The 20,476-nt window shown below is 37.6% G+C and overlaps 1 long non-coding RNA gene across 5 annotated transcripts in view; it reads left to right on the forward strand.

Annotated features, from left to right (window-relative positions):
* Window positions 1-16,037: 16,037 nt before the first annotated feature.
* Window positions 16,038-20,476, forward strand: part of LOC134138368 (uncharacterized) — a 146,423-nt gene continuing 141,984 nt past the window's right edge. For 4 of the 5 annotated variants that reach the window (XR_009957873.1, XR_009957877.1, XR_009957876.1 and 1 more), the window contains exon 1: window positions 16,125-16,259. This is a non-coding gene — a long non-coding RNA (uncharacterized LOC134138368). The other variant, XR_009957880.1, reaches the window with a different exon arrangement.

Genomic DNA, 20,476 nt, shown 5'->3' on the forward strand with positions numbered 1-20,476 from the left:
TCCTTCAGTCGAAATGCAACAATGAACTCCTGTTGTCATGCTGAGTCAGTTGGCAGTGACTCATTTTATCAGTCTCAAAATTGTCCGGCATTTCATCAGAACAGAATTACACAATGGGTTTTTTCCTTTTCCCCCTCTTTTTTTCCCAATACGCTTATAATATTAATAGGCACATAAATCACCTGATGTTAACATGTTTCCTCATTAACTTTTACTTTTTTAATTATAACGTTAGTAATCATACAACTTCCCAAAGAGGGAAATACAGCAGTCCCAAATCTGACTTGAAATTATAAAGTACAAACTTTCTCAGTTATGCACTTCTCCCAGTTAAAAATAAGTTAAAGCCTTTTGTTACTTTCCACAGGATATTGGCATAGCTAACATATGCTCATAATTGTTCAGCTGAGGTATGTGTTCTCCGTTGGGTGTGGAGAGAAAATTTGTGTGTAGAAACAGCAGCCAACGTATCGGAGTGAAATTTTTCCCCCCAGCATGACTTTTTTTTTGGTAATTTTGGTAAAAACATTTTGGAGAAAACACTCAAAGGTAATATTCTATATGCTGACACATTACACACATGCAAGGTGATTTACTTTTGGGGCATATTTATTCCTTAAGCACAGAAAGGCACGTTGTCTAAAATATAAAGCATGTGATTCTGTAAATAAAACACAAAAACATGCACATGGACTTTGTAGTCTGTGAAAAGTTAGGTCATGCAGTTTTTATATCTAACTGCATATCAGTATACTTTCACTAGAGTCTTTGATTTTAGCACCTGTGCTGTTACAGAGTTTTGGTCAAAACAATATGAATAAACTAAAAATGTGTGAAAAGTGATGCTGAGCAAGCTGGACAGCAATACATCTGTTCCAAAAACTATAATTTCTGAATTCAGCTGTCTTGTCCACTCTAACTTCTGTATTTTCTAACGGCATGATCAAATTAATTGTGATCAGTCAAATCCATTTTGTAATGACAAATTTAGGGCAAATAAATGGATCTATTGTTTTCAGTCTTAGAGACTTGAGATATCTGGAATATATTCCATTCCTGTCCCAATCTCTACATCCTATTCTGGGTTTAATCCCATCCATTTGTGTTTGGAATCAGTCTTGGTGGCTGTGAAATGGAAAGCTTCCAACTTCTTTGAATCATTTTAATTTTGTTCTTCAGTGGTTCTAGTTCTTTGTTGTTAATTAGATCAAACCACATTTCCACTGAGGCTGTAGCAGTAGTGTCATCAGCCTGTAATCTGTCAAGTCCCTCTGAAACCTCCTTCAACTGCTTTTGTAAATTTAGTACCTCTCTGTAAAGTTCCTTGCAGAGTAAAATGTGTGCTATTTTTGATCAAAGTCCTCCTTGTTCTCAGTGCAAATTTCAACATACTTGTTGATGCAAATGCAGAGGCACATGTTCCTGAGAGTGACACTAAGAGTCACTGGGATCCAGCAACATCAGCATGCCTTTTTCACTCAAGTTAGCCAGACTAATGGTGCTTGCAGAATTATTATTATTATTATTATTATTATTATTATTAATTCTAGAGTACAGTTTTAGGAAAGTTGGTTGCTATTTTTTTATCTAATGTGGATGGAATACAGCACAGAGCAGCCATATAGCAGAAAGAAGAAAAGTTGTTTTAAATGTTCTCAATCATTTAAATGTCTCTCTTGTTAACCTTTGTTTTGTTTTGATCTAACCGAATAGTAAAGACCTCCTCATTTTGTTTTTCTCTTTGTTCTTGGATGGTATATTCAGTAACTTTGTCCCAGTGTTTGTGTTTTTCATTTCGATACAGAATTAACAGCAGCATACAAGGACACACGTTTTCTTGTGTGAATTCTCGTGGCCATTAGGAGGCTGTCTGTCATGTTCAGCTAGCCATCCTGCACTAATATCACTATTCAGTGCTGTTACTTTTTCTTCCCCCCCCCCCCCCTTTGTTCACTTGTAGATTCTGGTAGTGGACTGCAGGGTTTATATATCTCTAAAAGAAATGTTTCAATCATACTGTCAATTGTTTCTTTTGTGTTACATTGAAGGCGATATCATTAAGATGAAAGAAGGTTGCATCTATCTTGTTAAGTAGAGATTTTCTTTACAGCATAATCAGTTGGTAAGCTTATTTTTGGGTCTTCAAGACACAAAGATGTCTAATGTTGAAGAGCATCTAGGAGGTCTGGAACACAGATTTAAATTGTCATTGCAGCTAAGTTTAATAATGATGATGATAGTACTAAAAACATCTCATTTTCTGGATCATCAGACTCATCAGAGTTCTGTTTCAGTGGTTTCACTTAAAGGCACATCTCACCTAGAGTTGACTGCAGAAATGAATTGTCTGCACTGTCTGAGATGGATGTGAATCCTCCATCCCAACTTGATCCTTAATAATTTTTGACAATGCTCACGCTCTAGTGTTAAAAAAATATCTGGAGCTTTGTATTACTTTGGTACATTTGCATGTTTGTTTCCTGTTACATCATCTTAAAGAGAAGTCAAATAGATTAATTTTCTGATGTTTGTTAACCATTAAGCTCCCATTTGTAACACTGATATCTTTAATTCTAAACAGAATGAGAAGCCTGCTGTCTAGATTTAAGTTAGGATTGAAAAACTAGGTGAGACAGCTAGCTTTTCTTGAAACTTTGTTATAGAATACTCTATTTAATAGCAGTTCTTAGATTTTGAAAATACCATAAGATCATGCTCAAAACCTGACCCATTTATTACTTTCTGATGACAAAATGATTCCATGGACTAGCAGCATCTCTCTCATCAGGCCCTGATAACATTGCTTACTTCCTACATAAGTAGATAGACAAAAGTGTGTTTTTTGCTGTCTTGTACAAGCATCAGAAATCACCATACTTTTGTTGCTTCCCCATTAACTTTTAGAATGTTTTGATTTTTCATTTGCAGATTGAAATTAGAGCCCAGCATTTCATGCATCACGTTTCTATTATGTGTTATTTCCATGTAAATGTTTCTAAGTGGGCAGATACTAAAAAATGAGCACTAACAGAAAAATGCCACTGAATTGTTTCTGTATCTGATAATGTAAATATAGGTATCATGACTCATAGATTCCTGGACAAACTGGATATAAATAACAGCAGCAAAATGTACTAATGTCTCCCCTAGGACCATTGTATGGTGGTTGAGAAGTGTTCTACCATAACTTATGTTGCCTGTCTTCTCATACTCCTTTCCAGTTCGTCCTCTGGCAAATTAGATGATGCAGGCTTGGTATCTTGGATCAAATGTATTTCTGCCTTTGAAGTGATCTGTAGGCTTGCCTGTCAGGCTCCATCTCATCAATCTCATCTGTGTGAGGTTTGTAAGTGTTGGAGCTGCTTAGGTGTTTGGTGTTGGAGGGGCTGAGGAGCACCTCTCTAGAAGCCTGTGTTCCTCAGAGGTGTTCATTTGTTGAAAAAAGAGAAATAAGTTTGCTTACTCATGGTATATTATTGGTGCTGGTTTTGCTTGTATCTGTCATTGGTGCATTTAATGGTCTTCTACAGCTTATTGCTTTTTCTTTTCTCTTCTTTATTTACTTTCTCTAGTGGCTGCAAAGTGGTATGTGTCTGTGTGCCAGTTTTGCCCTCTCTGCATGATCTTAGATGTTGTGCTGCTAAGTAAAAATCTAGCTATCGGTTTCACAAATAATTTAAATTTCATTTAAATTGCTTATTGACATCTTCTCAAAGGTGGAGGTACGCTTCCCACTTTAAGGGTGAGAACGGCTTACTAAGTATTGTGGAGAGGCCCAGGAATGCTTCCTGGAGGTTGACTGCCTGGCTGCAGTGGGAGAATGTAAGTGTGTAGGATCATTTGCTCTTCATCCACTGACTCCTTTTCCTCACAAGGGTAGTCTTAGGTCCGGAGCTCTACTTAGAAAATCCCAGCATGTGGTCTGATTTTGAGTGTGCTCAGACAGCTGAGGTCTGCAAGGCTGACTTAGCAGGAGAGCAAGAGGGTCTGCTTGTGCGTTAGGAGTATGAAGGTATAATGCTAGGACGAGAGGGGTTAAGTCTACTAAGCAAAAATGTCTTTCACTGTAGTTTTTGTGATTACATGCCAAAATTAACAACTCTTCCCAGACATACAGCAGATATCTATTCTAAGCCTGAAGACTACAGTTACAGCAATTTTCTTTTAGCCCAAGCAGTATTTGCTGAGAATGTGTTTGGAGTCAAAGGAATTTTAGTTCAAACTCATAGCCATGAAGTTAGGGGTGCTTATGGCTACTCCTAAAACACTGGAGCACTTCATGGTCATTTGATTTTCATAATGGGGTAATTCAAATCACAATCTTTTACTTCCAAGTTTTAGAATCTGCATTTGCTACAATTTTCAGTATGCTTCCTACACTTTAATCTATATTTCTGTTAGGTTTTAGCTAGAAAACAAATTGCAAATATCTTCTTTTATTCTTGTAGGGAGTTTTTTAATACTCCTTGAGGAGAATGAGGTAACTTTATGCACTTTTCCCTTATTTTATTCCCCATTTTGCCTGTCTGTTCCTTGATGGCTTTCACTCTTTGATCAATTCCATCAATTTTAATTGGAATTTTTTTTTGTCTTCTCTTGTGATAGAAAGATATTTTCATGTAATCTGTTTCTTTAGGCCCAATGGTAAAAGGTCTGTCTTTGGGAATTTGGACATCTATTTTCCATTAAAATGAATGGAATATAGTGTTAGTATCTTGTAGGGATTTGCACACCTTTGAGCTGTTGTGAAGCAAATATTTCTGTTCCTCTGAAAGGAAACTCTCGCTGTAGATGAGGTTGGATCATCTTGTGCTTTGAGACCTGCAAATAGTGCTGAGAGCCTGTAAGTCAGCTTTTCTGTTTCATTTGTCTTGTGCATAACTTTTCTTGTCTCAGAGGAGTAGCCTGTAAAGTAATCTTGAAGAACTTTCAATATCGTTAAGTACCTAGCATCAAAAAATCATATAAATTGTTATGTTATGGCTTCTCCAGAAAATGATATAATTTAGATAATTCATATCTTAAGACAGGTTCCAGGCTGAGCTGACTTTCTGGCAGTATGGCAAGCTGGTGCTTTTTTCCCCCTGTTGGTTGACTCTGTGTGGTCCAAAATTAAAGCTTTAATTTAAGAGATAAAAAGCTTCTGGCCTGCTTGACTGCGAAGGCTGTAATCAAAGATTGCACTGAATGTGAACTGACACTTGGTTATTTGCAGACAGCCCCCTAATATGGTCTTGGATATCTGAAACGGTGTTGACTCTGAAGACTATTGACAATGACTTAAATGTCAAAACCATTTGTTATTTCACTGCTTTTCAGGAAATAAAGAAGGAAAGAAAAGAGATAATCCTGTTATGAAGACCTTGACCATTATTGTTGCATTTTGATACCCTGAGCACTAAGCAGCCTCTAGACTGAAAGAGCAGTTTGGGAGAACAATGCCCCTTAAATTCTATTCATTATAACCTCATGACTACTTTTGTTATATCTCCTTTTAAACTGTGAATGATTAATGTGAAAATTTCCTGTTGATCAACTTCAGATGAGCTGGATGTGGTAGCTGAACAGCTGCTCCTGAATCTCATGACTGAGAATATATATGTTTTACCAGGTGGCTATAACAGGGTGCTCCCAGCTTCCTCCTCTTGGATCTGTATCTGACAATCTCCAGTGAAGTTTTAGTATGCTACAACTTTATTTTATGAATTCATAGAAATTCCAGGTTGAAACTCAGCATTGCCCACTCAGATGGATGCATAGTGTATAGCTTAATATGTACGTGGGATTTCTATTAAACAAGGAAAAAAGACCACTCCAAACTTATTTTTCTCTCTTGCTTGGTGTTTGGCCCACACATGGTCCACTGAAACTAATGGAGACTTCATTTAGCTGAAGTGGTTGCACCTTTGTTTCTGAAACAGAAAGCTTTAAGGTATACTGACATAATTTATAATTCTAACATCTGCGATCATGGTATGGTAAAAATAGATGTCGATTCCTTCCCAGGCCACAACAGAGAGTATTTAAAGTCATATCTGTGGCCTGAGTCTTAATGCTATTTTGCTGGCTTCAGGACAAACCAAATGGAACAGTAGGACAGCAACATACCAGTTAATATAAAGTTATCTTAATTGTAACTTCTGTTTATTTTGTTAATTTTATTTCTCTCATTCTATCAAATGGTTTTATAATGTGACCTCTAATTTTGAAACAAAACCAATTAAAAGTTAGTTAGTAGTGATTAGTGCAACATTCAAATTGATTCTTTATTTACTCAAAAATCAGGAAATTAAAGTTCCCTTGGCAAACTTAATTATGCCTAATTGCACAGATATTGCAATGAGGATCTCTCATTACATGATCAGAGACCACCTATGTAGCAATAACAAATATAATAGCCTTGCTATTAAGAGCAAAGAAAGGTATAGAAAGGGAGCCCTTTGGCCACAAAATAATATTTAACTAAGGCAGCTTACAAAACCTGACTGAAAGTGCAGCACTGATGATGGTGCAGTTCTTTTTGAAAATATTACGTCACCTTGTCCTCTGTTTTCTGGTCCTGTAATGAAAGACCCTTTTCTTCAAAGAACATTATATGTAAAAGTAACATTTGTCTATAGGATACCCAGTCTAATTTCTGTCAAGTTTACAGGCATATACCTCTACTAAACTCACCAGATCTTCCAATTTTTGATAGATGTGATCTGAAAGAAAGACTCCTATCTCTGTCCTTGTGTAAATACAACTTGAGGCTCAATTTTCAGTTAATGCAGCTTTTTACTTTTTATTTCTTTGGCTTTAAATAATAGACTCTTTCCTCTCTTCCTTACAAAAGGAATTTCAATTAATATTAAAAGATACACCTTCAAATGCATCCTATAAAACAGCTGAGCAAACTGTTTAGACTATTCAAAAATATTCTTCTTTAGGCTAAAACTAAAGGAATAATTTGAACCAGTCTCATCTTGTTCTTCTGTGAGAACTTAGCTTACAGAAAATAATATCCAGACCAGGACACTTCTTTTATTTATTTATTGTTATTTATTTGCCTGTGTTTAATTTTTTTCTTCTTCAGAAGCGTCTTTGTGTGACTAAAAGTTTCAAAGTATGAATACTAAATCCTGCCCACCTACGTGCACAAGCAATCCCACTGAGGTGCTCTATAGATAATTAAGATTTGTGAAAGTGAAACTTCTAGACTTAATTTTGGTGCTATTAGTACTAGAAAAATGTTGACATCCTTACTAGTGTTTCCAATGCTGTTGATACAGAGTTTTTGATACAAGCTTTTTCCTGGAATGGGTTCCTCAGACTAACAAGGATAAAATTTTTTTTATTATTTTTTATTTATTTATTGCATAGAAATAACCAGAAGATACCAAAAAAGAACCTCAGTTCCATTTTTTTTAATGCTCTGAGGTCTTTGTAATGTTTAGTCCACCCAGGAGAACAGAACAGCATCAGGCATTTTTATATACAGCCCAGGTCACTCAGATGGCTTAAATATCCCCAAGTCCCTATATATCCTTTTGGCTGGCACTGGAACATTAGGGGCATGTATCCAGAAACACTACGCAAGGGAACTTAGCAGGAATTTAGGCCATTTGAATCTGGGTCCTAGGGTGACATTTTGTGCTGAGCTGCTTAAAAGTGTGATACAAGCCACACAGTTTTGGAAGAGAGTCTAGCCTTTTCAGTAACTTCAGTTCCAGTATGGTTGGTAAACACTTTTTTTTTTTTTTTTTTTTTTTTTTTTTCCCTCTTGCTTAGAATTCCTGGAGAGGGATCTTAAATAAGAACTTACACATGGTGCCTATATTTGAAGAGAAAAATCCTACATCAGCTGAAGGGCTTTCATGATAAAGTACTAGATGAATAATGGTGCTTAATATTGCTCGTATCAACTCTCACAACAGTACTGTATATGTTGGGATATTTGTGTTACTCTTGTAGTCTTAGCTTAAAGGAAATAAATAATGAAACTTGAATTTTTAGGTTTTAAAACAGCAGAGAAAAGCTTAAATGCACTTAAGAACACATTAGAGTTTAAAAATAATCTTACGGTTTTTCAGACATTTGCATAAAACTCAGGGCCTACTAAAGACTTTTGAATGATTGAGGCTGCAATACCGTCTCTCTCTTCTGTAGAAGTGTTCTCTGTCCTCTTTATGTATAGTCAATCAAATAAAAACTTGAAGTATGGAGTATAGTGCCTTTGAGAATGCTAGTATAAATATTTTCCAGGTAGAAAGGATTTATGCTCATAAACTTGTGAAGTTAAACTTGTGAAAAGATGCCAATTCACTCACAGCCGATTCCAGTTCAATCACACTCAGAGAATCAAATAACAGCTTCCAAAATTTTGCTAGTGAGGCCTTCCTTTTTTTCCCATCTAGATTAGATCTTTATCTACAATAAACTTTGTTTATCTCTACTGGTGCCACAAACACTGGAGCTGCAGAAGTATTTTGTTTTATTATTTAAAGTGGGCAAAATTGAAATGATGGCTACCTAGGACTACAGTGTTTTCGCTCTGGTTGATGTCATGTTCATCTGCAATTATTATGACAGAAATCAAATCCTTCTGCATGTTCCCTAATTTACTGGGACAAAAATAGCAATCCTTGATAAGGATTCCTAGTTGTCTGGTAGAAGAGAGTGATGGATGTGCATGCTGACTTGTTTGTTACAATAGCTCCTTTCAGCTTGTGAAACTACTTTTTACAACTTGTGCCATTTCTGTTTCTAAAGGATTTCTGTAACTGCATCATCTTGTTTTAGATAGTAGAAGGACTATTCAAATTTTGTAATCCTTTAAATGTTGACTGAGCTACCACATGAGTCTTTATAATTGAATTTTATAGGTAACCTTTGGGAACCATGGAGTATATGGTAGAGGGTACACTGTAGAATGCACCCTCTGCTATGTAACAAGAATCTGTTCCATTGTAACACCACAGCTTGGATAAGGGCCTTAACGCATTAGCTCAACTGCTAAATTGGTCACAGATTGCCTACTGATGCAAATAATGGTAATATCCCAGCAATATGTAAATGGACAGGATGAACTGATACATAGGAGAAGCCACGTACTTAACTATAAGTCCTTATAAGTGAAGTAAGAGTTAAGACCATGTAGAGATTCAAGAGGTAAAGCTAAAATAAAAGAGAGATGGGGATAGAGCTTGTGGGAATTTGGGGACTCTTTATGTGTTTTTGGTTTTTGAATTGTAAAATGGTGGTGTGCTGTGATATCGTTCTTCTGGGATTGGTTTTGTTAGGATGATGTGCCTGGAGATGGTGATTGATGCACACCAGTATTGATGAGTCACACCTGTATAAAAAGCATGGATTGGCACTGGTATAGCTATTTTGACACAAAATTTTGTATATTGTCTAATGCTCGCTGTCACAATTCGCTGCTGTAGCAGCAATATTCACCTAATAGTGCTAGAGTAGTACAGCACTATTGGATCTGACACAGGATTATTATGCAGGGGAAACATTGTTTTGCAGCCTTTGTGCAAAGTGGCCTAAGTGCTGTAAGGGAACAGTCACTGTGCAAAATATTCCTTTTCCAAAGTACTGATAGTGTCATCATAAAAGAAAATGGGCATTTGTGCAGTTGTGATACATAAGACTTGGGGGCAGATTTTTACAAATTCATTGAAACTATTGGAGACATACCAGCTTTGCATCTGCTCTATTTTTCAGGACATTCCTAGATTTAAAAAAAAACATTAGAGAAGCCAGTTCTGCTTCAGCAAGTGTGCCTCAGTCTTGCCAGTCCTGCCTGAGAACCTGATCCATGAAGGCAGAGTAGCCTGAACTTCTGAGCACAAAAGCGTGACCTCCCAATCCCACTTCCATTTTCACCAGAGTACTTAACTCTTTCCTTTTTTTTTTTTTAATAATCTGTACAATGAGAATAGCAGTAGGTTTTGGACAAAGAAAGTTGTGAGGTTTTACTTGTTAATATGTGTAATAGAACTATGGACCAAAGCTACTATATTAAAGGAAAGAATTACTTATTTGGAGATCTGGCAGTAAGAAATGACTGCTGAGATAGGAGAACAATTGTGAGTCTTTGCATATTGAAAGACTCCATAAACATGCTCTATTTCTTTCCTTCTGTCGTCAGCATCTTCACCAGCAAATATGCATGGATAAAAAGCATTTGTGTGTTTCTTTTATGTTTTTGTTGACCCCTGCTGATGTAAATCAAACACACCATCCTCTTGTTATCTTCAGGTTTAGAAAAACTATTTTTAATCACTTCATACAGGTATCTAATTTGAATCAGCCTTCCAAGCTGCAGGGCTCTTGTGCTTTTTTAATTGGCATCTTTCTCATTATGTTTCAACAAAGTTGCGCAGACACTGCAGGACATCAATAGGGACAACTGAATCACCAATCCTGTCGGGCTGGCAACACGATGGTGTGATATACTAGGGGAGGGTAGGCGATCTGACTATACTGTGAAGGGGACTAAGTGGAAGTAATCAGGTTCAGACATGTTGCTGTGAGGTTTTTCTAGGTCCTCCCTATATTCTCTGAAAGAGAATTTCAGCAAAAATTTGCCTGGAATTTTTAACACCAGTATGACAGTCTTATGCTAAGCCTTAGAGCCATCTTGGTTGTTGCAAAGCCTGTGAAAAGATCTTACACTCTGATTCAGCTGATCATCAAAATGAGGTCCTGAGAAACTGAGAGTGTTTCCGATTCAGCTGGAAGGAACAAGTCTGGTTTCTAAGAACAAATCTTGGGATTCTAGTAAAGCACAGTCCCTGCATGCATACATGCATAGAATTGTAATAGGGCAGGCATGTGGAGTACATCTAAAATGGTGTGTTAACCCACAGATGGGCAGGATATCCAACCAGTTCATGGAATTGGTCCTGCTTAAATTTCTTTAGAACTAGAAAACCAATCCTTAAATAATTGCTAAAAGGCCAAGTTTTTTTCAAAGGAAGTGACCTTAAACATAATCATAGGATGCTGTGCCTCCTCTTCCAGTTTTGGCCACCTACAGGGTATGCATAAACTCACCATGCTTGTGAGCCTGGGAACAAAAAGAAGAGGAGAGAACAGATCCATGTAGAATATGTTATTTGGCACTGACGCATGTTCCTCCCCTCGCAGTCTGTCATCCTGAATCTTGTCATTTACGACAATGACATTTCACAGCAATATCAGTTCTGGTGGACTGTTTGATTTTTCTCATCTCCCACGTGCTATTGGAGATCAGTGTATTCTTAGGACTCTGCAGCTCCCTGGAAGAATTGTAGATGGTGCCTCTGGTGCATCAAATACCAGAATTTTCCACCCACCTTGAGGAGGTAGTCATTATTTCATTTTTTTTCAAGGCTTTGCTGGAAGGATTGTGTTCCTTCACCTCCCTGATGACAGTTGCCATGATTAGCTTTGAACAGAGAAGGCAAATTGATGGAAAAAGAAGAGCAAGATATTACCTGCTGGATAAACCAGTGCTGCCTGTTCTTGCAGGATGGGTGATAGAGCCTTTTACCATGGCTGCTGGCAGCCCTCTGTTTCAGCATCTTTCTTACAGTGCGACCTGATGTCCATGGCATAACCAAAATTCTGACGTCTCCGTTGTGCGATGGTTATACTTCTGGGTGTATGACAGGAGTTTGTTTGCATGTTGGCTTATGTGGCCAAGCATATGCTGGCCATGTGACTGAAATGCTGGCTTTCATGTCACATGACAGGTGTAGGTCCAGGCCTGTTAGAGAACTAAGAACAGTCCCCAGGTACTTGTACTCTTTTGTATTCCCACAAGTAAGCTAAGCACATTGCCATCAACCTGCTCACATAATGGAGAGAAGAGATTGCCCGCCTTCATCTGCCATTGTGAATCAGGTAAATGGTGTAGAGTTTGGTCATCCTCAGTATAAAGTATTACCTTGGGAATTCTCTTCTCAGTTTGCTAGTTGCTGGTTACGTAGCTTAGCTCAGTCTCTGCAAACTTAAGTTGAAGCTTAACATTAGTGGCCTCATTTTCAGAAGTGCTCAGCATTTATTTATTTATTTTGTCTTCCAGTGGAACTGCTGTTTTTCACCACTTCCTGAAATTTAGCCTACTGTTGGTTAGGAACAGACATATACATTCATATAGACATTCATATAGACACTGCAATCTCTCAGTATTGGTTTCAGCATCCATTAACTATATGTAATAACTGAGAGGAATCCAACCGTATCCTTGCTAAGATGGGAAGAATGGTTCTCTAGCTCATGGAGTTATAAAGCTAAATTATCTGAAGCCTGAGGCCCCACTAGAAAGGCAGATAGCTTTATGGTCATCAGCTTAGGGCATTTTCCTCATAAAACTATCATGGGTTTTTATTCCTCACTACCTTTCCTCTTTTGCCATCATTTTTGTGTTTGCAAAACATTATTAAAATAGGATTTTCCATTCACTTGCTGTACTCATAATGGTTTATACTTTTCTGTATGGTTTAAGTAGTCTGAATGTCTTAAAAGACAACAGGATCAGGCCCTTGAGGTGTCTTAGGCTCTAAAATGAGTGAAGTTAACTGCATTGTCTTATATGCAGCAGGTGGCATACCAACTTGTGCTGGCCCCTTTAGATTGACTTGTAAGTCCTTTCCTGGTTGGGCTGAGATCCTTGTAGAGGCTCACAAAGAAAATGCCATTTTTCCTCAGCTACAGGAGAATTGTAGTCTCTCTAGGAAATCAAAACTTGATGCTTATTAGGACTTACAGTCTAAGCAGGTTTTAAGAGCTGCATGGTAATACCAGACTGTAGATGTGATGCCACTTTATTGCTGTCTCTTCAGGTCACCAGTGATCTAGCCTGGGCCATTCATCTATGGTCTGAACTTTCCTCAGTGATTCTTTAGTGCTGTGAAGATAAGAAATGGAGTGGATTTCGTAGGATTTGGTTCCCTTTAAAAAGATTGACAGACATTTGTTCACGTCATGCTTTGAAGGGTTTGTCATTCAAATCAGCTTTAACCTTTATAAAATTCAAATACTTATCTAATTGGATCCAGTTCTGATTGAGGGCCAATACTACTACCTTAACAAAGTTGGAATCTACTTCATACTTGCCTTCCAGGAACCTCAGAATTTGAAAGTGTTTGGTTTTGGTTTTACAGTTCTGCATAGATCTGCACCTCATACAACTTGGGAAGGGGTTGCTTTGGGTTCCTGTATAGACTTGTTTCTGAGTATTTCTGCAATGGGATGGAATCTGGCTTAGTTCTAGAGTTCTTACTGAGATTCATAATCCTCCAAATTTGAGGACATTTGACCTGTGACCCTAGTTTTGAAACGTATATGAGATTTCTAGAAAGTTACAGGAAATAGTGATTTTAGGTATCTACCAACTTCAAGATTTTGCACCTGGATCAGAGGGAAATTTGAACATTCTTCAAACTTAAGCAGTTCAAAGTTAGTACTTGACTTTCAACCTGAATGTCTGTTAAATGTGAAGGGTTCAAACTTGTGTTTAACCAAACCTGATAAGTTTTGGATCTCTTTTCATATTTGAATCTATAAGGTAGATAAGATTGAAAATCAGTTACTGCTCAGGTGTGCCAGAATACTAGGAACATCTTATATCTGATATCCTCATTTTGATGTATATCTAGTTTTTAAATTTGAAATTTAGGGACTGTTCATATTCTATGAACTAAATAGAAGTATATAAAGTCTTGCTAATTGCGTCAGCTGGCTTTGATAGAGATCACTCTCCATAAGATCTTTATATATTGCTCCCATAATGTTCCCCATAATAAAACTTTGTGAGATGCTAGGCTGAGATAGGAAGACAAAGCACTTTATGTATTTATGGTCCCAGCTGTCTGTGGAATTACAGTTAAGTCCATTTTACACACAGAAAAACTGAGGCAGTAAGAAGTCAATTGACAGATATACAGCCAGATCAAGTTATATTGAGAACCACAATTAGAAACAAAGTCTCCTAATGCTCTTTTTGCTTTCCTAACCTTATGTACCCTTCAGTTAGGTGAATATGGTCATAAAGTCCAGAGAAGTAAATATATAATAGGGTTAAATTTTGCAGGGTAGATTTGAACTTAACTTGTAATGCTGCCTGTACATGTGCCAGATGTATATTCAGCTAAATATTACTGAAAGAGTTGGCCTAAGTCACCTCATAGAGCTTTATACTCTATATTTTTCCCTAAATAAAGAAAAGTAGGTTTTGATGAAGGCACTAATGAAAATTAACTTTTTGAATAAAATTACATAATCCTTCTGTATTTACTGTACAGCTGGATGAAAATGGCATGTTTATAATCTAAATGCAAAGGTACGCAGGAGCTACCAGTGAACAAAAGTTCACCAGCCACTAGGGTGGTTAATATTACACAGACTGAGTGTGAATCATGAAGGTCCAGTCAGCCTGTGGGTACAGATCTGTGGATCTAGGGAGTTTACCTGTGTCCTTCAGTCACTAGCCTGTCCCTTTCAGCTCGCTGAGATTTAGCCATATGCTGCCTAATAATAAATGCAGCAATAAAAATGTATTTTGGGAAGCAGGATGTTTTAATAGACCTTTAGATCAAAGGTGAGATTCATTTTTAACTAATCTGAGCCAACGGCTAGCTGCCTAGCCGAATCTAGCCCTGTAGGCTTCCTCATCAATGAGGGAGAAAGGAAGGGAGGGAGGGAGAGGGAGAAGCAGGGATGAATTGCTTTTTGAAGGTGCCTGTCTCTCCACTGACAACAGAGGGAGCCTACACAACTGGCTTAGACAAGACTCTTAACTTTTAGACAGCTATAAGTTAGTCAAGAAAAATTCTGTGTTAAGGTCCAGAGGTTTGGGTTCTCTGTTATCCCACTGATGTACAGCAAGAGCCTTGGGTACATCCCTTAACCTTTTTATTGGACTCAGTTTCCCCATCTAACATAATAATACCCTGCTAATAAGGGTCTTGGAGATTCTCAGTTGAAAGATGAAATACAGATGCAAAATCTTGTTGTTTTCTTGGTCTTGCTACTTTCACATGACTGTAGATGTCATTAAAATTAGCAGAATTAAATTTATGTGTGATGAGAGGCAGGGCTGAGTGAACATTATTGTTGAAGCAGCATGTATCTTCAGATATGACTTTTTTTTTTTTTTTTTTAAGAAAAGGAAATCCAGTAACTGGTTATGTGTATTGTTTTTTGTCATCTTTCTTTCCCTTGCAGACCTCCCCTCAACACCCCACCCCCCCACAGTAGAAAAATATAGGGAGAACGTTCTTTAAACTAGACCTATATTTTAAATAACCTTGGCCTGTTTGCATCTGGGAAAATGTTTTTTATGTGAGGGATTTATTTCTGTCCTTGTAACACCATGTACTATATGCATTGCACCTGTTCAGACATAAGCACAGCACATTATTATAGCTGTAGGGGTAGAAGCTTCCCAATATATGTTTTTGAAGGGAGGGAGTGTTGGGGCGAAGAGCCCTCTCTTTGCAATTGTTTACTGAACAGTCTCTTAGGAAGTCTTCCTCCTCGTCAAGATCGTTTTTCCCTGCTCCCCTATTGTCTGGGGAAACCTATCTTCAGGAGCGTCTTTCTTGAAAGATCTCATGACTTTAAAATCATCAGTGGGCTTTGTGTAGTCTGCCTGTCAAAAGAGATATGTTTACACCTTCCCTGCATGTGTTAAAGCTATAAGGTTACGGAGCAGAATGGCTGATACGTTTCAGTGCTTCATGCTAATATGCACAGAAAATGTATTTATGATAATTATATGGACTGCCTGAAACAATGCGTTCCAACATCCTGTAACATAAATAAGAAAGGTGGAGCCAGCTGGCACTAAAGTGTTTATTTGCCAGCAATCCTGATCAGCGCCACGTACCTTTTCTACACTGTCTCAGTCTGGCAGTATTGAACCTGTTGCTGCATTAGCCGAGTTGTATTTTGCTAGATAGGGGAAGGAGGGTTGTCTGCTGTCTGGTAGGAGGGCTTTGTCTGTGTGCGCCTTTCTCCCTCTCGCGCTCCCTCTCTCGCTCCCTCTCTCGCTCCCTCTCTGTCTCTCGCACTCTCGCTTGCTCGCTCTCGCTCTCTCTCTCGCTCTCTCTCCCTTTCCCGTCTCTGTGGTTTGTAAGGTAGGTTGCAGTGTGTGTATATACACAACATCAAGAGCAGGAAAATGGACTCATTAGGGAGGCAGGCAGTCATTACCACTCACACTGTACTTCCAGGGAGACAGCGACTATGAGGAGACAAACTGAGGACTGGGGAACAAGGTAGGCCAGTCAACTTTTATAAAAAATAAATAATAAAAAAAAAAAAAAAATACAGTCTGTCCTCTCCTTAAGCCACCAGCACTTCTTTATTCTCTCTCCCCCCCCCCATTTTTAATTTAGAGATGTAAGTTTGTCAGACCTATTTGCTAGCTTAAAATTTGGAACATCTATAGAAGGCCTTACCCTCTACAAATGTTTTTTCTCCCTTATACTTATTTAAGGGTGTGCCCCCTCATGATTCACTTTAATTACTTTTTTTTCTAATCACGAAGGAAACAAATACGTTTGTTTTCCAACACTAGTTCCAAGTAAATCAGTATCTTTCACTCTTTTAAAACAGCCCTCTCCGAATGTTTGTGGGTCTCTCTGCTTTTTCTTTCTGTTTATGCAATTCCATCTGTCCGTCCATATATCATGTTCTCCTTATTTACTGCTAAATGGGTTTTTATTAGTATTTGCCAATGACTTTTAACTGTAATGCTGATGACTAGGGTTAACGGTGACTCTTGTTCTTTGTTTTAAATATATACTATAAGTTTAAAGTCTATGTTTACCATACCTTAAATAAAAACAAAAGAGAAAGCAGGTTCCACTCCTGACAGGATTTTTATTCAGAGATTTTTTGTTTGTTTGTTTTGGTATGGGGGCGGAGGGGGTTAATTTTGGTTATTGTACATGTACTTTTTCCTCTTGGATATTTTTAATGTGTATTTTTCACTATTAGTATTTTTCCAGTTTCCTTTACTAGGAAGAAAGGAAACACATATTCCAACTTTTATGTTACTGATTTAATGTAACATTATGGAGGCATCACTGGGTTAATAAGAATTCAAACTTTCTAAGAGGGAGTTTGTATCCTTGGCTGCCCCCCACCCTCCCACTTTATGCATGGTTATGCGTGTGTTTCCGTGTGTATTGGCGGGGAAGGGAGGGGGGAAGGGAATAGATATTTTTTACAGTGGTGGCAAATTATGAAATCTATTGAGCCATTTTGTTCAGAAATAGTAACTATTTATTTACCATTTTTCATTCCACAAATATGCTGCTTATTTGTGATTTCAGATATTGAAGCTCGTCTCTGAATTAATCATTTTTATTATTTTTCTGGGGAGGGATTTGTGATGCGTTTCACAACCCATTTAGCATTGTCGAGTTTTTGGAGCCTAGATTTATCACGGGTTCTAAAGACTGCTTAAATTGATCCATTTGAAATGGTCTTTTTATCCGAGCTCCTGTCATTTCTGTTGGAGAGTAAAACTGCTACTCTGCTGGTAACAAAACAAACAAACAAACAAAAAAAAAAAAGAGAGAGAGAGAGAGAGGAAAAAGAAAAAAAAAGAGAAAAAAGATAGTGAGTGGAAGTGAGTTGCATAAAATGTTCTGGAGAATCCCTGAGTAATTATATAAAATGGATGCTGATCAGTGGAGGTCTCTCAACAATAACAATCACCTTTTTAATAGAAAACTATTTATTTAATAGCGAGAGGCAGACTTCTAAAAAAAATGCATTAGGCCTTCCTCATAGCACAAAGAAGTCCATAATGCAATATTCCTCACCCACCTGGGACTGCCTAGGAGATTCTCCTAAACCTTCAGATCTTTTTGAAATGTTTCTTAAAAATCCATTATTTTACAGTCAAAGAGAACTTTTGCTGCCAACAGGTTCTTTGATTTTTTTTTTTTTTTAATATATCCTTTCCCTTACAACTCTCCAGTTTGAACAGAAGTGCCTCCTCGCTGAACAAACTAAGTTAATTGAAATCCAAAGCAGGTCTATTCACCAGCACTACAAGTACAGAAGCTACTTGCTCCATTTTATTAGCAGCTTGATTTCCAGAACCTGAGTGAAACTTTTCAAGGGTTTTACGTATCAGTGTGCCAAGAAAGGTTGGCTTGTCTCTTAGCCGGGGAATGACAATTGTTGCTTTACATTTTCTCTCTTTCCTTTTTACTTAGGCTTCCAGATTAACGTTTAGTTGATAGTCTTTAAATGTATTTATTGCTTCCACTGACTTGTTACTGTAGCAAGGTGTTTCCTCTCCTCCTCCAGCTTGAGTCTCAAGCTTTGAAACTCAGCTTTGGGCTATAGAGGATGCTGAAGTAACACCAAAAACGTGGGGGTCTTAACAGTGGAGTGGCTGCTGGTCAGCCTGGAGCAGCGCAGCTGGAGTGCTAGCAGCCATCCCCCTCGTGTGGTGCGTGTGTTTTCAGGCACCTGTCACTTGCTCCTGCACCGCTACAGGTGTACGCTCCTCAGCAGCCCATCTTTCCCATGGGAAGGCATGTGAACTTGGGCTTGGGATTCTTAAATGTACATTTAACAGAAGCCCAGCCTCACATTAACTTTTTTGGAGAACTTTAGAAATGACTGCAATATATCTCTTCGTTTTATGAAAACCCCAGGCAAGAAGAATTGGAGCACAAAAAGAGAATTGCAGTAGGAGAAGCGTTTTTCATTACGCAGTAAGACCTTTCTTAGTCTTAAACAAAAAACAAAAACCCTTTTTCATTAGAAGAATTTAATTTCCTTTGAAAGCATATTCTAGCAAAAAAAAAAAAAAAAAAAAAAGCTTAGCTCTTCCGATAGCACAAAGTCCATTTGTAGTCTGGATACAACAGCAAAGGGTGAAGTTTGCCTAAGTAAACTTAAATCCAGTATGTGATGCTGTAGCTGGAACTCAGAGTGAAAAGTCTGTTGGCACGGGGGTATAGCTGAGTTGGAAGGAAGGGCATTAGCAGGCTCCCTGGTGATCCGGGGCTCTACGTGGTTTAATGCGAGCAGCCCTTTCAGCTGTACGGAGCAGAACTCTGCCGCGATGATTGGGTCACAGTACGCTTTATTTTGGTGTTGGAGCAGACAGTTATCTAACACACCCACATGAGGAAGTGCTCTGGAGCAGTTATTTCATGCTTTGCAATGCCCTGTAGCTAGAGTAATTTTGGACTGAATGGCGTGTGTATATGCCTCTCTAACTTCTGAAAGACAGACAGCAATGTAGCTATGTTTTTGCAGGGGTTGTGTTTTTTTTTTTTTTTTTTTTTTTTTTTTTTTTTTTTAATGAGACCCGAAATGGGATATAAGGCAGTCACATCCAAATACCGAACAAATATGAAGTCAAATTGATTTTAATAGAAGAGGATTTTGATTGTTTTTGTCTTAAAGGAGGAAAAAATATCTTGTTTATTTTTATAAAGACAGTTGTAGTAATTTCCTGAGTTGGATATATCATTATTATAAATATTACTCACAGTTTTCCCATTTTCCCATTTTCTTCATAGGCCCAGCTTACTCATAAGGGAAAGCAGCTGCAGGAAATAAAAAAATATATTATTATTTATACAGAAGTTTGATGTAAATAGAGAACAGTGTTCCCTGCTAGAGAATTCTGTGGGATGGCTTACAAATCCCATACAAGAGAGATTACATTCTTAGATAAATTGTTATTAAAATAATTTCCAGAAAGCCTTGTTCATTTTTTAGGCCACGTGAGAGTTTTAAGCAGAATGATTTGAAAGGGAATTCTGCTCAGAAATTGATGCCTACTATGACCTTACAGATTTGCATTGGATGCACTTCTGTCTCAATTTACAGGACTTTTTATATTGTGATCTGTATGGTGAGGAGCTCCTATAGAAAGTGCTGTATAGATGTTAATGGGAAATTAAGAACTCAAATTCTACTTCAAGTTACTTAGAATTTTTTAAACCAAACTTTTAGAAAATCCAAACCCTTTATAAGTGTGTTCAAGACTATTATTATTATTATTATTATTTACGAAACAATGCACTGCAAATCATTCTTTTTAAACAATAACTTGTTCCGTCTGTAGAGCCTGCAGTTCAAACCTCGCTGTGGAGAGAAAATGATGATAAATCAAAACGAAACTGACTTCATTGATTTTTGTTTGTTTGGCCCAAGAAAATTCAGAAAGTAAACAAACAGCTTCAGCCATGAAAAATAAATTGGATTTGTAATATTCTATCAATTCCAATAATCCAAGTGTCTGTTGGTAAAGAATATTGTTTAACCGTTCCCCAGATTTTGAGGTACTGTTGCAGTATCTGTTCAGATTTAACTTCAGCAGATTTTCACATATTTATAACAATTTCAGTGGGGGGTGAATAAAGGCAAAGCTTCTGTCCAGGATTTTTCTTTGATAGTGTTGCCTGTATTCCTGGTTATTATTTATTTTAGAAGTTAACGTTGAGTTCTAACG

This window comes from Rhea pennata, chromosome 1 (assembly GCF_028389875.1).
Source record: "Rhea pennata isolate bPtePen1 chromosome 1, bPtePen1.pri, whole genome shotgun sequence".
NCBI classification, from domain to species: Eukaryota; Metazoa; Chordata; class Aves; order Rheiformes; family Rheidae; genus Rhea; species Rhea pennata.